The sequence below is a fragment of the Hyla sarda genome, chromosome 1 (genome assembly GCF_029499605.1).
Source record: "Hyla sarda isolate aHylSar1 chromosome 1, aHylSar1.hap1, whole genome shotgun sequence".
In the NCBI taxonomy this organism is placed as follows: domain Eukaryota; kingdom Metazoa; phylum Chordata; class Amphibia; order Anura; family Hylidae; genus Hyla; species Hyla sarda.
The window spans coordinates 576,574,624-576,580,631 of NC_079189.1; the positions used below are offsets into that span (position 1 = coordinate 576,574,624).

The 6,008-nt window shown below is 42.5% G+C and overlaps 1 protein-coding gene across 1 annotated transcript in view; it reads right to left on the reverse strand.

Annotated features, from left to right (window-relative positions):
• NEDD4L (NEDD4 like E3 ubiquitin protein ligase) overlaps window positions 1-6,008 on the reverse strand; it is a 365,727-nt gene that overhangs the window by 294,213 nt on the left and 65,506 nt on the right. The window lies entirely within an intron of this gene.

Sequence of the window (6,008 nt, forward strand, 5' to 3'; positions counted from 1 at the left end):
CTAGAGACAGTGTGACATGCTAATATGCCACAGTTGTTGACCATAAAGCGTACAGATCATATAGCTGAATTCACAGACACAGTGGGGGGGGGGGGGGGGGGGGGGATTTATCAAAGTTGTCTATAGCCTATAGACCAAACTACAGAGCGTTAGGCTGCTCTATTGTGCGCCTAATTTATAAAAAGTCACACGGCTTCGGGATCCACGGTTTAGACTGTATTTAAACCTAAAATTTTTGCCCAATGCAAATTTCCACCATAAAGTCGCAATTGATAAATTCGGCACCAATGGATTTTTCCATCTAAAATAGACTAGAATGCATCATGGACTAAAAATCCTCTAAAGAAAAAGTCGTGAAAAAGTTGCACATATTTAGACTGCGACTTTCTGTGCGACAATTTTAGATGGGAAAAATCTGTCTAAATCCTTTGATAAATCCGCCCCCAATGTATACAGATGTATTCTGTATCTACAAATACACTCATCTTATACGGATCTCAATTCATACAGGAGCATATGTACTACCCGGGAGCTACATTAACATGTCTGATGTTGTCAAGCAAGGAAGGTTAGGAGATTTCAGCTCTGAAGCCAGCAGAATAGTGAGTGTAGCTCTGAAGTATAATACAGGATATAACTCAGGATCAGTACAGGATAAGTAATGTAATGTATGTACACAGTGACCCCACCAGCAGAATAGTGAGTGTAGCTCTGAAGTATAATACAGGATATAACTCAGGATCAGTACAGGATAAGTAATGTAATGTATGTACACAGTGACCTCACCAGCAGAATAGTGAGTGTAGCTCTGAAGTATAATACAGGATATAACTCAGGATCAGTACAGGATAAGTAATGTAATGTATGTACACAGTGACTCCACCAGCAGAATAGTAAGTACAGCTCTGGAGTATAATACAGGATATAACTCAGGATCAGTACAGGATAAGTAATGTAATGTATGTACACAGTGACCCCACCTGCAGAATAGTGAGTACAGCTCTGGAGTATAATACAGGATATAACTCAGGATCAGTACAGGATGAGTAATGTAATCTATGTACACAGTGACCTCACCAGCAGAATAGTGAGTACAGCTCTGGAGTATAATACAGGATATAACTCAGGATCAGTACAGGATGAGTAATGTAATGTATGTACACAGTGGCCTCACCAGCAGAATAGTGAGTACAGCTCTGGAGTATAATATGGGATATAACTCAGGATCAGTACAGGATAAGTAATGTAATGTAAGTACACAGTGACCTCACCAGCTGAATAGTGAGTACAGCTCTGGAGTATAATACAGGATATAACTCAGGATCAGTACAGGATAAGTAATGTAATGTAAGTACACAGTGACCTCACCAGCTGAATAGTGAGTACAGCTCTGGAGTATAATACAGGCTATAACATAGGAGAAGTAATTTATATACACAGTGACTCAACTTTTTATGTAGTGCTGTAAATCGGTGCTAAAATGTGGATATAACCTGGATTATTAGGTGTTTTCACACCCTTCTTGTATTCTAAAACTATGCAGAGCTGCCATCTTTGTTGATACGTTAAAAAAAAAAAAAACAACCCCAACGGCAAGAATACTTGTGGCCTTCTCCAGAACTTGACAACAGATGAGCCAGAAATCACCGATCGCCAAGGAGGGGATAAAATGTTATTCTTAAATTTTTTTTCCCTTCTAATTTTTACTTCGTATTTTTATTATGACTTTTTTTTTTCCTGTGTCCCCGTGATATCGCCTGTTGCTATGGAGACCGCTCTTCATTCTGGTATGCCAATTAACAAAAAAGCTCTAGAACTTGACTTCGGGAATGCGACAATGGTGGCGTTTATAAAGGTGACTGAATACCTGGGGGGGGTGGCTTTCACATTCTCAGCAGGACAGAATTGTGGTCGTAGATCCATTTATATCAAGCAGTAATATCCTAGATAGAACTAGTACAAAGGAACACTGCGGTGTTACCCATCGCTACCTGTCATAGCACAGCACTTATTTCTTGGACCACTGCTTCGGTTTTACTCACCTAAAGTTGTGTGCTGTTGCAAAACTACAACTCCCAGCATGCCCGGACAGCCAAAGGCTGTCCGGGCATGCTGGGAGTTGTAATTTTGCAACAGCTGGAGGCACCCTGGTTGGGAAATACTGTTTTATTGAATCAGAATGGACATCCCCTGCTTAGGACCCCCTCTTATCAGATAAAAAGATTGCAAGACAACCCCCCCCCCCTTTCCAAATTTTATGGCTGATGGCTCTTTAACTGGACCTTGATCTCATTGTATATGGCGGTTCGTTGGGTATAAGTGATTTACTGCATCGTAGGTGACACTGTGTACACAGCGCATACTGAGAGTGAGCTGTAAACTGAGCTAAGTGCTGTTAATATAAGCGGGGTCTATAACCGAAACTTTAGAGATACTGATTCTGCAAAGGCAATTTATTCTCTTAAAGAGACAGTAAACGTTGTGGCATAATTCATCTTTAATCTGGTTTTACATTTTACCTACCAAATTCATTTAAATGTACAGTTGTCACTGTGTACATACATTACATTACTTATCCTGTACTGATCCTGAGTTATATCCTGTATTATACTCCAGAGGTGTACTCACTATTCTGCTGGTGAGGTCACCGTGTACATACATTACATTACTTATCCTGTACTGATCCGGAGTTATATCCTGTATTATACTCCAGTGCTGTACTCACTATTCTGCTGGTGAGGTCACTGTGTACATACATTACTTATCCTGTACTGATCCTGAGTTATATCCTGTATTATACTCCAGAGCTCTACTCACTATTCTGCTGGTGAGGTCACTGTGTGCATACATTACATTACTTATCCTGTACTGATCCTGAGTTATATCCTGTATTATACTCCAGTGCTGTACTCACTATTCTGCTGGTGAGGTCACTGTGTACATACATTACATTACTTATCCTGTACTGATCCTGAGTAATATCCTGTATTATACTCCAGAGCTGTACTCACTATTCTGCTGGTGAGGTCACTGTGTACATAATTACATTACTTATCCTGTACTGATCCTGAGTTATATCCTGTATTATACTCCAGAGCTGCACTCACTATTCTGCTGGTGAGGTCACTGTGTACATTCATTACATTACTTATCCTGTACTGATCCTGAGTTATATCCTGTATTATACTCCAGTGCTGTACTCACTATTCTGCTGGTGAGGTCACTGTGTACATACATTACATTACTTATCCTGTACTGATCCTGAGTAATATCCTGTATTATACTCCAGAGCTGTACTCACTATTCTGCTGGTGAGGTCACTGTGTACATAATTACATTACTTATCCTGTACTGATCCTGAGTTATATCCTGTATTATACTCCAGAGCTGCACTCACTATTCTGCTGGTGAGGTCACTGTGTACATTCATTACATTACTTATCCTGTACTGATCCTGAGTAATATCCTGTATTATACTCCAGAGCTGTACTCACTATTCTGCTGGTGAGGTCACTGTGTACATACATTACATTACTTATCCTGTACTGATCCTGAGTAATATCCTGTATTATACTCCAGAGCTGTACTCACTATTCTGCTGGTGAGGTCACTGTGTACATAATTACATTACTTATCCTGTACTGATCCTGAGTTATATCCCATATTATACTCCAGAGCTGACTAGACTTTTAGCTGATCATGATGGTACACAAGGCTTTACAGGACCCCACTCTTACGATGTAGTTAATTCTGAAAAGACCAGAGAACAGTCTTCTCCTATTATATATATTACCAGCCAATAATTCCCTCAAGACAAAAGTCTCAGGGGTCAGAGTTCTAGCATAACATGATGTAATCTGCAACATTAATCAAGATGGCTGCACACAATGTAGGGGCCCTGGCATGAAGGTTTTACAGGTTAATCTGCAGTCCAGTCTGCTGGGAATGACCTCATCCTCCTAGCATGCACCGCACCGCACCGCGCTCTTTACTACTCGTGTTTGGTCTGTTTCCCCTCCGGCTGTTTTTATAGTCGCATATTAATAGCCACCGCACTCATTAACTGAGACTTGTTTTTCTTTTACACTTTGCATGAAGGGGTTATTTTTAAGTCTCCTTTAATGTGCATTACATGGGCACTGTCAGATCCCAAAAAATGTTATTATGTATTTACTGATGAAAATGAAAGGCCTTTTGTAATAAGGTTGTTTACATTTTTTTTTTTTTTTTATATATTTAAGAAAGGAAACGGCTCATGAAAATCCCACCACTAGGGGTCCCCATATCTACTGGGACACTAACCAGTTCTGCAGCAGCATCAGCTCATGGACAAGGCTGGATGAGCAGAAACACCAATCATCTCCCACCACCACAAGGAAGGACACGCCCTCCTCCCACCACACACCAATCACCTCCCACCACCCCAAGGAGGGACACGCACCCTCCCACCACACACCAATCACCTCCCACCACCCCAAGGAGGGACACGCCCCCTCCCACCACACACCAATCACCTCTCACCACCACAAGAAGGGACACGCCGTTGGCTGTCCGGGCATGCTGGGAGTTGTAGTTTCACAACATCTGGAGGCCGGTAGGTTGAAGACCACTGCTCTATACTGTGTGGTATCCCTATGCCCGGGCTGCAAAAAATAAACAAAATAAACTTTAACTCACCTCCCTTGGTCCGGTACCGGCCTCACTTGTTTCCTGGGGACGGGAATGTCGGACAGCCGTCAGCCTATCACCGGCCGCAGCGATGTCCCGCCTCGGCAGGTGATAGGCTGAGCGCACTGTCATGTAAGAAGCCGGCCAGAGCTCCTTACATGACAGTGGGCTCAGCCAATCACCGACTGAGGCGGAACATCGCTGCGGCCGGTGATAGGCTGACAGCTCGCCAACGTTCCCATCCCCAGCGGAAAGCCGACGTAGGTGCGTTAAAGTTTATTTTGTTTACCTTCTGCAGCCCGGACATAGGGATACCGCACAGTATAGAGTGTCAGCGCCGGTGGCCGCAACAAACTGGACAAGGAGGGCAGCGCTTGCGGGTGACATGTGAGTATTTACCCCGATGGGGATGTGGGCTGATAATTAAAATGGGGGGGGGGGGGTGTAGGAAATTCTATACCGTGGAACAGCCAAAAGTTTAAAAAATACCGTGATACACACATTTGGTCATACCGCCCAGCCCTAATATATTACCCTCTAGACAAAACAAGTACACACATGATATTTAGTAAAACCTGTTTTTTTCTACTAATTATGTACTAATGTATTTATTACAATTTTTTTAATCTCTTTAATTACACATTATTTTATTACTGATTAACAATATGGCAGCTGCCAACAGTTCTATCTAATTATCCATTTACAGAGTCTCTATCAGACTAGAAGTCCTATGTAGCAGCTTAAGCAGAATCCACATCCCTGGTCATATGTCAGCCGACAATGTAGCCCGGTGTACCTGCTGATGAGGTGTCACCATCGATCTTCTTAATATTACAGCTACACAATGGACCCACAGTTAATATTCAACCTTATGTGGATGCCGGCTTCTTATCTCATTTAACGCCACATGCTTTTAACTTAAAAGATATTGTGGCACAATGTCTACCTATTGCAGACCTGCAGTAGTTATTGAATTCTGTATTGAATGTAACCAATGCGAACAAGTTGTTAGGACGTTCTTCAGTTACAGATGTAGCAGAGCTGATAAAAATAAAGGGGTACTCCACCGGCACTAAAGTGTTCCGAATACCGTTTTCGTGCTGCGGGGGTCGGCCACGCCTCCTCAATGCAAGTCTAGACTTGCATTGAGGGGGGCATGGCCTTGACGTCACAAGGGACATGGCCGACCCCCTCAGGGCAAAAACAGCATTCGGAACATTTAGTTCCAAACACTGGCCAGTGAAGTACGCTTTTAAAGGGCTATATTGTGTACCTAGCCGCGTACCCGTTTTTTTCCTTCCAAATCCTTGTTGGGGAGGAAAAGCAACAAAAAGGAGGAA